This window comes from Carcharhinus amblyrhynchos, chromosome 23 (assembly GCF_965287045.1).
Source record: "Carcharhinus amblyrhynchos chromosome 23, sCarAmb.v2.hapA, whole genome shotgun sequence".
NCBI classification, from domain to species: Eukaryota; Metazoa; Chordata; class Chondrichthyes; order Carcharhiniformes; family Carcharhinidae; genus Carcharhinus; species Carcharhinus amblyrhynchos.
The window spans coordinates 46,868,964-46,881,364 of record NC_137346.1 but is presented as its reverse complement, the minus strand read 5'-3'; the positions used below and the strand labels follow the sequence as shown (position 1 = coordinate 46,881,364).

Below are 12,401 nucleotides of genomic sequence, written 5' to 3'. Positions count from 1 at the left end.
CACTACAGGTAGATCTCAAAAACAAAGAGCTTGAGAATGAGTGAGCCTGAGAGTGGAGCTGGGAATGTGAATGAGATTGAGTGTGTTATAAGAGCACAATTGGTGAGGATTCACTCAGGAGCACTGGGGGAACCTGGGTTTGACTCACTGTAACCATGGTGAAAGGGGTTTGTGTGAGTACCATGTGCTCAAGAGCAGTCAACAAACGTCAGCTCAAGGTGATGTGGGACCAACCAAAGCAGCAGATTGGTGAATAAGTCCTGGTGAGTATTTTCAATCCACTGAAATAATTATTGTTTAATACTGAGGTAGGGACTTAAAAACAGAGTATAGCATGTTACTGTACAATTATAATAGAAATGTTTGGTTTAAAAGAAGTCCAAATTGACATAAATAAGGCCCCTAACTAACAGCTTTTTAAAGGGAATAACGAGCTTAATTGAGAGAGACGTCATGGCAGGAGATCTCAAACTTGTGATATGCTCCTCCTGCATAATGTGGGAAATGACCATGTATGCAGAAGATGTGTCCAATTGCAGCTTCTAGCTAACTGGATTTCGGAGGTTGAGCTGTGGATGGAATCGCTGTGGAGTATGCGCAATCTGAGCAAGTCGTGGGTAGCACATTTAGCGAGGCGGTCACTCAGCAGGTGAGGATTTCACAGGAAGAAAGGAAATGGTGTCCATCAGGAACAGGAAATGATGCCGGCGGGTAGCACAGAAGCCCCCTGTGGTCATCCCCATCTAAAACAGATATGCCGCTTTGGATACCATTGCGGGGGGTGGGGGGGCAGGGGATGGGCGGGGTGGGAGAAGAGTGGGGGGTGCGTCGGGAGAGCGGGTTGTGGGGGGGCGGAGGGGTGCGGGGCGGGGTGGCAAGGTGTGGGGGGGGGGGGTGGCCTCTCAAGAGAACAGCACAGTGAGTGGCTCCAGTACACAGATGGGCAGAAAGGAAACAAATGGCAAGGCTTTAGTGAAAGGGGATTCAATAGTTAGGAGTGCAGGCAGACATTTCTGCGGCTGCAATGTGAATGAAGGATGTTGCCTGGTGCCAGAGTCCGGGATGTCCTGGGGAGGCTGCATGATAAACAAGAGCCTCACGGATGAGGACCTGCCAAACTGAGCACAGGAAGTTCATAGATTGATTAAAATGCAGGACCTCAAATATGCTCTCAGTTTCACGCATTAATGAGAGCAGGAATAAGAGGATAGGCCAAATGCGCACACGACTGGAAAGATAGTGAGCTGGGAGGGATTCAGATTCTTGAGGCACTGGGGCCGGTTCTGGGGAAGGTGTGACCCATACAAACCGGACAGGCTGCATCCAGGCAGAGCTGGGACCAATGCACTTGTGTGGGGGGAGAGCTTTTGGTAGTTCTTTTGGAAAATGTTTAAACAAGTGTGGCAGAGGGATGGGATTCCAGGAATCGGATTCGATAGATCAAATTCAGATCAGGAAAACGGAGATAGAACATTAGCTGGTGACACTGAAGATGTGGAATTACAGAAACAAAGTTTAAAAAGTGTCCAGCAAGGGAAATTGACAGGGTTAAATTGTTTATACTGAAGTGCAAGGAGTATTACAAACAAGATCGATGAGTTAAGGGCAGAGGTAGCCACGTAGCAGCAGGATAGCATTGTGACAATGCAACTGCAAACAAAGCCGAGTGAACACAGAAGGAGGCCGTGCCACCCATCGTGTCCATGTTGGCCCTCTGAGCACTCGAGCAGGTGAAATTTCTGAGTAACCCTCAAGAATTTGCCCTTTGGAAAGATACTATTGGATCTGCTTTCAGGCAGATCAGAACAGCTCACTATGTCAAAAAATAAGTAAAGTTCTGCAATCAGGAACCATTAAAGCTGCTCAGCAGGGAACTGACAGAGGACCCGGTGAGAATATTTACTCAGAATGAGTTGGAATTAAACTTATTCCAGGACAGGCTGGTGTTCAGCAGCTGAGATACCCGAATCTGTAAAAAGGGAGTCTGACCAATCAACAAACAGTGGTGGGTAGTTAGTGAAGAAGTTAAGAAGCGTTCTCAGGCATTGTTCACATTATTTTATCATAAATTTGTGATTTGAACTGTGAGGGACTTGTGACCTGATAATCAGTGAAATGATGGGATATTCCGAGTAGCACTGAACTGAAAAGCGGATCTCGGAGAGTAGATTCTAATGGTTATAATCCTACCCGGGCATGGCCAGTGAAAAATCAGAGCTGGAGTGGGGACTGGGCAGCTCTCTTACCTGCCATTTGGAAACTAAGAACAAGAAACTTCTGGATAAAATTGATTAGAGAACAGAGCCAACATTTTGAGTCTTGATGACATTTCATAAGAGCCTCTGACTCAACATTGGCTCTGTTCTCTCCCCACAGACGCTGTCAGACCTGCTGAGATTTTCCAGCATTTTTTATTTTTGTTTCAGATTCCAGCATCCGCAGTATTGAACTTTTGTGATAAAATGAACAGGTCTGATTGGAATCCCCACGACCCTCCCACAAAACAGAGAGTGGTGGCAAAAGGAGGAAAAGGATAAGGATGATCGAGTCTGGGATCTGAATCTCCGAGCCTGTGTAGAATTAACAAAACAAGTGAACCAGTTTATAAAGAACAGAAGTTGATAAAGAAGGGTAGGAGAAACTATGAAGCTGGGCTAGCGCTTAATATAAAAAAGGATAGCAAGAGTTTTTATAAATATATAAAAAGGAAGAGGCTGGCTAGGGTGAACGTTGGTCCCTTAGCGGATGAGAAAGGGGACCTAGTGGTAGGGGATGGGGATATGGCTAAGGTCTTGAATAACTTTTTTGTTTCTGTCTTCACGGAGGAGGACGTGAATAATTTGCCGGGTGTTAGCGATGGAAAGGTGGTAGGACTGGAGGGTCTTAATGACATTACTGTTACTAGAGAGGTGGTGCGCGACAGACTGGAGGGGCTGATTGTGGACAAGTCCCCAGGACCGGATGGAATGCATCCGAGGGTTCTGAAAGAAATGGCGGAGGTGATAGTGGATGCCTTGGTGGTTATTTTCCAGACGTCACTGGATTCCGGGGAAGTGCCGGAGGATTGGAAAACGGCTAATGTTACGCCGTTGTTTAAGAAGGGTGCCAGGCAAAAGGCGGGGAATTACAGGCCGGTTAGTTTAACGTCTGTGGTAGGTAAAATGTTAGAATCCGTCATTAAGGAGGAAATTGCGAGGCATCTTGAAGGGAATTGCTTGATAGGGCAGACGCAACACGGTTTCCTTAAAGGGAAGTCGTGTCTGACAAATTTACTGGAGTTCTATGAGGATGTGTCTAGGGCGGTGGATAGAGGAGAGCCGGTGGATGTGGTCTTTCTGGATTTTCAGAAGGCGTTTGATAAGGTACCTCACAAGAGGTTACTGCAGAAGGTCAGAGGACATGGAGTTGGGGGTAGGGTGTTAGCGTGGATAGAGGATTGGTTGTCAAATAGGAGGCAGAGAGTGGGGGTCAATGGGTGCTATTCGGATTGGCGGTTGGTGACTAGTGGGGTGCCCCAGGGGTCGGTGCTGGGGCCTCAGCTATTTACCATTTATATAGATGATCTGGAGGAGGGAACCGAGTGTAGGGTGTCGAAATTTGCTGATGACACCAAGATTGGGGGAAAGGCAAATTGTGCGGAGGGTGTGGAGAGTCTGCAGAAGGATCTAGATAGGCTGGGCGAATGGGCCAGGAAATGGCAAATGGAATTTAATGTTGGCAAGTGTGAGGTGGTCCACTTTGGTAGGAAGAATGGTAGGAAGGACTATTACTTACGGGGCGAAAAACTGCAGCAGGCGACGGTGCAGAGGGACCTCGGGGTCCTTGTGCATGAGTCGCAAAAACCCAGCCTGCAGGTGCAGCAGGTGGTCAGGAAGGCGAATGGGATGCTGGCCTTCATAGCGAGGGGGATTGAATATAAAAGTAGGGAGGTCTTGCTGCAGCTGTATAGGGCATTGGTGAGGCCGCAGCTGGAGTACTGTGCAGTTTTGGGCGCCGCACCTGCGCAAGGATATTTTGGCCTTGGAGGGAGTGCAGAGGAGGTTTACTAGGCTGATACCGGAGTTGAGGGGGTTGAGCTATGAGGAGAGGCTGAATAAACTAGGCTTGTACTCGTTAGAGTTTAGAAGAATGAGGGGAGATCTCATTGAGACGTATAAGATGATGAATGGGATGGATAGGATAGAGGTGGAAAGACTCTTCCCGCTCAAAAAAGACAGTAGGACTAGGGGGCACAGCCTCAAGATAAAGGGGGGGCGGTTCAGAACGGAGTTGAGGAGGAACTTCTTCACTCAAAGGGTGGTGAATCTCTGGAATTCTCTGCCCGTTGAAGTGGTGGAGGCTGCCTCGCTAAATATTTTTAAGAAGCGGGTTGATGGGTTTTTGATAAGAGAGGGGATTAAGGGTTATGGGGAGGGGGCGGGAAAGTGGAACTGAGCCACGACAGATCAGCCATGATCTTATTGAATGGCGGGGTAGGCTCGAGGGGCCAGATGGCCTACTCCTGCTCCTATTTCTTATGTTCTTATGTTACCCATCCCGAAGAAAAACTGATCAAATTAAAATAATTAGATTGAGGAATGTAACAAAAGAATTAATGGATGAAGTTTAAAATCAAGTTTGTTTTGTTGTTAAAGAAGTTTTTTAAAAATTATGTGAAGTGACCCAAGTTTTTTTCTGCTCACTCCATATTCCTTTAGGTTCTGTAGAAAGGCAGGCAGAATTAGTTGGCAATTGTGGAGTTATAGTGTTGGAGGGTTCAGAATATTCTGGGACTAAAATTAATAAAGATTACTAAAACAGAGGTAGAATACTAAGGTAGAATAAGGATCTCAATGTGCCTTATACCTATATTAAACACAGGTTCTATTTGCATAGAGACACATATAACCACAGTTAGAGAATTTAAACATGTATTTTTGAATGTTTTGCATTAACATGTACAACTTGGCCAAAGTGCCAACTACCCTCAAGCATAATGGGATAAAAGCTGAATGAGACAGACCAGAACAATGAAGCCTCAGAGCACAGTTTTTATCACAATGAGATATAGAAAGTATAAGCTTCCCAGACATTAGAATAAATAGGTTTATTCATTTTTTACTAATAAGGGATTGCTTAGCAAAGAGTACAAAGAACAACACAGCACAGGAAACAGGCCCTTCGGCCCAATAAGGAGTGGGAAAGGAACTTTTGACCCTATAGCCTACATAATAGAAGTTGCTAAGAGACAGTGAGAAAGTAACCTTTGAACCCTATGGACCTATGTAAGTAAAAGTTGCTAAGTAACAGTGGGCAGAAACTTTCAGATTCTACAGACCAATGAATTCCCACTCTGCCAGAGGGTAGGATGCTATTGGCCAAGGTAAATAATATGTGAGGTAAGTAATATGTACTAATATGATTGGAGCATCCAGTTAGGATGACAGATTGGGTGGGTGAAATGAACTTTTGAAATAGTATAACTCTCCAACCAATGTATTGTGACTTTCGAAAGGAGTGGAACTGCCCCAGCTACCTCCCTCCCAGCACACGTTGATCAATAAAGAAATTCTTTAGCCAATAGACTGTCTTTCACAAATCTTTGTATGAGCTGAACTCAGCTCAATACTTAGCCTCCGAGAAAAACCTCCTTCACTGGAGAAGAAGGTTTGTAGAAGGGAATTTCAAATAAGTTAGTGAGATTCACACACAGATAGCAAGGAAGCAATGAAATGATTCTTTATAACAAGTTAATATGGACACTTTACTCATATGTGAATGCAGTAACAGTGTTAAGACAAGTAAACATGATTTTAAATTATATAAAGCAATAAATGTATTTTAATATATTGTTTACTTCAGCTAAAAACCACTGCTGCAAGGAATGATAGTAGAGATCACAAGTTTAGAGCCACAGGGTTGGGGAAAATCATTAGCTAAGCAGAATTATGTTTCATACATGGGACAACGTTACAACTTAGTGAACAGGTAGCTTTCATTGTCCAGACTAAAGTAGACACAGCTCTAGGGCCAGAGTTACGTGTCTGCTTCTTTCAGCAACAAACCTACGGGAACATTCATTTTTGGCTTCTGTGTCTGTCGTCACTTCAATTCCAGGAACTCAGTTTAGCCAAATTGGGAGTTAAGTCTGAATTAAATGAGCCAATCAATTACTATTATTGCTGAGCGGCAGGCTTACAGATGGCTGAGGTATCTGACAGAGAATGTATTGATGTGAAACTGTTCAATTAAATTGATTCTAAGCTCAGGGAGGTGTAATTTATAGATAAGAAAATCTATAATCATTCTGTATTGTGGCTGAGTGCCTCAGATCTTTTGGAAAGATTTTTCAGTTCTGAACCTGAGCTGTTTAACCCTTTGGAGATCCCCGAATGGCTGTATGTTTATGTTTTGCCTGCCCTGTTGGACTTTTTATGTTTTAAAATAAATGTTGTTACGTTTTTTGAACAGAGACATTGCCTTTTGCGAGTTTTTGAATAGTCTGAGATTTTAGATGTCAGAATTTGGCCACCCTTTTCTAAATTTTCCCCACAGCACTCTGTGTTCTATGTTCTATGTTCTATCTGTAGCCTGTTCCCTGCCCTCTTTGTGGAACACCTCCACCCAGTCCACAAGCATGACCCCTGACCTCCCGCTTGTTTGCCATTCGGATTCACCACTTTACTCTCACACTCACATTTCTGTCCTCGGCCTGCTGGAATGTTCCGGAGAAGCCCAACACAAGCTGGACAAACAGCCCCTCATCTTCCAATGAAGCACTTTACAGCCTTCTGAACTCAACATTGAGTTCAACAACTTCACACCCTGAACTCTCTCGTCCGTTTTGATTAATTTTTTTTGCCAAGTGCCAGTCTGCATTTGTTTTGCTTCCAGGCAGAGCTGTCCTTTATTCTGCCATCAACACTTACTTAGTGATGTGGTTGTGGAAGGGGTAGGACTGGCAACTCAAAATTACTGACGGTAGGATCTTCAGCAAGATGGGAGGATACAAAAGTGGTGTTCCATTATTAATGAAGGAATAAGTTACTAGATTACATTGGGATGATATAGAATATTCATTGTGCAGAAGAGGCCATTAGATCCATTGAGCCTGCACTGACAACAATCCCACACAGGTTCCATATATTTCATATCCCCACGTATTTACCCAGTTAATCCCCTTGCTGCTAAGGGGCAATTTAGCATGGCCAATCCACCTAACTTGCGCTTCTTTGGATTGTGGAAGGAAACCAATGTAGACAATGGGAGAATGTGCAAAGTCCACACAGCGACCCAAGGCCAGGATTGAACCTGGGTCCCTGGCGTATGAGGCAGCTGTGCAAACCATTATGCCACCCATATCTTGGAAGTTAATTCAAATGAACCTTTGCAGTTTAGCTTTGCCATAAAGAAAAATGGTCAATCACATGGTTGGGATTAAAAATATCCTCCCTCGAACAGACAGCAGGCAATGGGAGAGTGGATATGTAGGCAATTCATTACACAAAATATTCTGACAGAATCTACCAGCATTTAGAGAGGCAGGGACTGATTAGAGACAGTCGGCATGGCTTTGAGTGGAAAATCGGGGTGGCATGGTAGCACAGTGGTTAGCACTGCTGTTTCACAGCTCCAGGGTTTGATTCCCGGCTTGGATCACTGTCTGTGTGGAGTTTGCACATTCTCCTCGTGTCTGCGTGGGTCTCCTCTGAGTGCTCTGGTTTCCTCCCACAGTCCACAGATGTGCGGGTTAGGTTGATTGGCCGTGCTAAAATTGCTCCTTAGTGTCCTAAGATGCTTAGGTTAGAGGGATTAGTGGGTAATAATGTATAGGGATATGGCCTGGGTGGGATTGTGGTCGGTGCAGACTCGATGGGCCGAAGGGTGTCTTTCTGCACTGTAGGGTTCCATGATTCTATGAAATCTTGTCTCACAAATTTGATTGAGTTTTTTTGAAGGAGTAACTAAGAAGCTTTGAGGGCAGTGCTGTTGATGTTGTCTACATGGACTTTAGCAAGGCTTTTGACAAGGTACCACATGGTTGTTGCAAAAGGTTAAATCTCACAGGATCCAGGGTGATGGAGCCAAATGGACACAAAATTAGCTTGATGACAGAGAGCAGAGGTTTGTTTTTCGAACTGAGGCCTGTGACCAGAAGGGATTATTGATGGGTCCACATGTTATTTGTAATTTATTTAAATGATTTGGATGAGAATTTAGGAGGCGTGGTTAATAAGTTTGCAGAGGACACCAAGATTAATGGCATAGTGGACAGTGAAGAGGTTATCTAGGGTTTCAATGGGATCTTGATCAATTGGGCTGATGAATGGCAGATGGAGTTTAATTTAGATAAATGCGAGGTGATGCATTTTGGTAGATTGAACCAGGGCAGGACTTATTCAGTTAATGGTAGGGCCTTAGGCAGAGTTACAGAACAAAGAGATCTCGGGGTACAGGTTCATAGCTCCTTGAAAGTGGAGTCACAGTGGGCAGAGTGGTGAAGAAGGCATTCAGCATGCTTGGTTTCATTGGTCAGGACACTGAATACAGGAGTTAGGATGTCTTGTTGAAGTTGTACAAGACATTGGTAAGGCCACATTTGGAATACTGTGTACAATTCTGGTCACCCTATTATAGGAATGATATTATTAAACTAGAAAGAGTGCAGAAAAGATTTACTGGGATGCTAACAGGACTTGATGGCTTGAGTTATAAGGAGAGGCTGGACAGACTGGGACTATTATAGAACATAGAACATTCCAGCGCAGTACAGGCCCTTCGGCCCTCGATGTTGCGCCGACCAGTGGAACCAATCTAATGACCCTCTAACCTAAACTATTCCAATGTTATCCATATGCCTATCCACTGACCATTTGAACGCCCTTAAAGTTGGCGAGTCCAGAACTGCTGCAGGCAGGGCATTCCACGCCCTTACTACCCTCTGAGTAAAGAACCTACCTCTGACATCCGTCCTATAATTAACATCCCTCAATTTAAAGCTATGTCCCCTCATGTTAGCCATCACCATCCGAGGAAAAAGGCTCTCACTGTCTACCCTAGGTCACCTCTTAACCTTCTTCTAACGAAAATAACCTTAAATCCCTCAGCCTTTCCTCATAAGACCTGCCCACCATACCAGGCAACATCCTGGTAAACCTCCTCTGCACCCTTTCCACTGCTTCCACATCCTTCTTATAATGTGGCGACCAGAACTGTACGCAATACTCCAAGTGCAGCCGCACCAGAGTTTTGTACAGTTGCAACATGACCTCACGGCTCCGAAATTCAATCCCTCTACCAATAAAAGCTAACACATCGTACGCCTTCTTAACAACCTTATCAACCTGGGTGCCAACTTTCAGGGATCTATGCACATGTACCGAGATCTCTCTGCTTGTCAACACTACCAAGAGTAAATTTTCTCCGGAACGCAGGAAATTTAAGGATTATCTTGTGGAATCCATAATAAGGGGCATCGATCAGCTAGATAGTCAATATCTTTTCCCTAAGTTGGGGAGTCTAAAACTAGAGGGCATAGGTTTAAGGTGAGAGGGGAGAAATACAAAAGGTCCAGAGGGGCAATGCTTTTCACACAGAGGGTGGTGAGTGTCTGGAACAAGCTGCCAGAACTAGTAGTAGAGATGGATAAAATTTTGTATTTTAAATGGCTTTTAGACAGTTACATGGGTAAGATGGATATAGAGGGATATGAGCCAAATGCAGGCAATTGGGACTAGCTTAGTTGATGAAAAAAGGGCGGCATGGACAAGTTGGGCCCAAGGGCTTGTTTCCATGCTGTAAACCTCAATACATTTGCACTCTGATCGGCTAGAGGTAATGCATTTTGGAAGGTCTAATACAATTAGGAAATATACAGTAAATGGCAGAATCCTGAAGAGTATTGATAGGCAGAGGGATCTGGGTGTACAGGTACACAGGTCACCAAAAGCAGCAATGCAGGTGGAGAAGGTCGTCAAGAAGGCATACGGCATGCCTGACTTCATTGGCTGGGGCATTGAGTTTAAAAATTGGCAAGTCACGTTGCAGCTTTCTAGGACCTTAATTAGCCCGCACTTGGAATATAGTGTTCAATTCTGGTCGCCACACTACCAGAAGGATATGGAGGTTTTGGAGAGGGTACAGAAAAGATTTACCAGGATGTTGCCTGGTATGAAGGGCATTAGCTGTGAGGAGAGGTTGGAGAAACTTGGTTTGTTTTCATTAGAACGATGGAGGTTGAAGGGTGACCTGATAGAAGTCTACAAGATTATAAGAAGCATGGACAGAGTGTAGAATCAGAAGCTTTTTCCCAGGGTGGAAGCGTCAATGTAAGGTGCGAGGGGCGAGGTTTAAAGGAGATGTACGAGGCAGGTTTTTTACACAGAGGGTGGTGGGTGCTGGGTACTCAGTGCCGGGGGAGGGAGTGGAAGTGATTTTTAAGGGTCATTTTGCCAAGTACATGAATAGGATGGGAATGGAGAATTATGGCTGAGTGGGGCAGTATGGTGAGTGCAGGCTTGGAGGGCCAAACGGCCTCTTCCTGAACCTTCATTTTCTTCTGTTCTAAAGGATAAGAGTCCTTCCGGTCCTCCAGCTCTTCCCATTGGTCAGGGCTGGCACATGGGCGGGGCCCGGGACAAGGCCGGTGCGCTGTCCCATTGGACAGCAGCTCAGCGCGGCTGCAGGGAAAAGTCCCGCCCACACTCACGTGAGGCTCCGCCCCTCATTGTCCGTCTGCGGGGGGATTGACCAATGGGAACTCTGGAGGACCGGAAGGACTCTGGTCCTCCAGCCAATCAGAGCTCCCCCATTGTGTGAATGCGGAAGTTAGACAATGAGCTGCTGATTGCTGCCCAGTGAAGCTGCTTCTGTCTCTCTGACTTCAGACAGACTCAAACTCCCTCCTGTCTCCAACATCTGTGAGTAAAACACTTTCTTTCCCCCCCTTCCCATTTCTATTCTCATTCTGGGGGAAACTGGGGACCTGCAACAACTGAAGGGAAAGGAAGTGAATCCAGGGAGGGAGCAGACTCTGGAAAGGTTGGCCCAGGTCTCTCTCTCTCTCTCTGAAAGACATTGACAGCCTTTGCTCCCTCAGCCTGACACATTTATTGGTCTGGATAAAAGGATGGGCTCTTTCCTAATGTTCACAATTAAAGGGCTGGTTTCCCCAGGGGGTGGCTGACATTTAAGGAGACAGTAAATTAATACAGGACAGACATATGTCTAGTATTGTTATGTTGTACAGATTAGATATATTATTTGTGGTTCTGTAATAAAATATACTTATGCCTATTTCTAGTCTTGTAATATAGTACTTTAGTTACATTATGTATGTCCAGACACACAGCCAAATATCCCTGTTCTCCTGCAAGTTAATTTATCTTTCAAATACATTTCTAATTTAAATCTGTTAAATATTGTTGTGATTTCTATCAAAGGCAGTGAATTCCCAGTTATGACCACAAACTGAGCTGTAATTTTCTATGGTTCTACTGCCTATATACATTTCTTCCTTAGATCACCCCTATACTTCTGTTCAAGGAATACTACGTATATGACACATGTCTCATGTTCAGTAAACATATACAGGTAGCAGTCTGTATCAAGAATTCTATATTCTTCCCCTTCCATTTCTTTTCTCATTATAGAACATAGAACATTACAGCGCAGAACAGGCCCTTCGGCCCACGATGTTGCGCCGACCAGTTACAAAAACAATGACCCACTAGCCTATTATGGGCTTCAATTGTTGACTTGCAGGAACTGAAGGGAAGAAAATGAATCAAGTTTGTTTATTCCACACATTTTTAATCCAGTAATATAGACAAAAGATTATCTGGAGCCTGTATGAAGATTGTCAGGTCTCTGTGTCCTGCAGAGGAAGCAGTGTTCATGGATTTGTCGATCTGAGGGTGCTGCTTCATGCAGGAGAATTGGGAGGGTGAATATTAGATACAGCAGAGTGAGAATGGAGGGAGAGTGTGGGATGGAGATTTACAGCTTTTGGAGAATGAGAGAGAGGAAAGATGGGAACCAGTGGAGGCTGATGATCATTGAATATTTTCAAGGATGTGGTAGACACATTTTCTAATGACAAGAGAGTTAGTGATACTACAGCAGATGGAATGAATGGACTAATCCAAAGAACAACACAGCATGGGCCCAACGAGCCCATATTGCCGTTTCAACATTGAGCCTCCTCTCCACTCATGACCCTTGTCTATTCCAGTTCCTGTTTGTTCTGACCTCTGTTCCTGAACAGGATGTTGCCAGTTAGCAAATGTCAATCAGCCTGAATCAGCACCTTCAGGAGAATTAGGTGATTATTAGAGTGAGAATGGAGGGAGTGTGTGAGATGGAGATTTACAGCGTTTAGGGCAAATGAGAGAGGAAAGAATGTTCCATAGACACTAGAATTG

General features: G+C 44.6%; 1 protein-coding gene across 1 annotated transcript in view; it reads right to left on the bottom strand.

The window, feature by feature from the left end:
* Positions 1–12,401, bottom strand: part of LOC145357589 (uncharacterized) — a 254,877-nt gene that overhangs the window by 107,313 nt on the left and 135,163 nt on the right. The window lies entirely within an intron of this gene.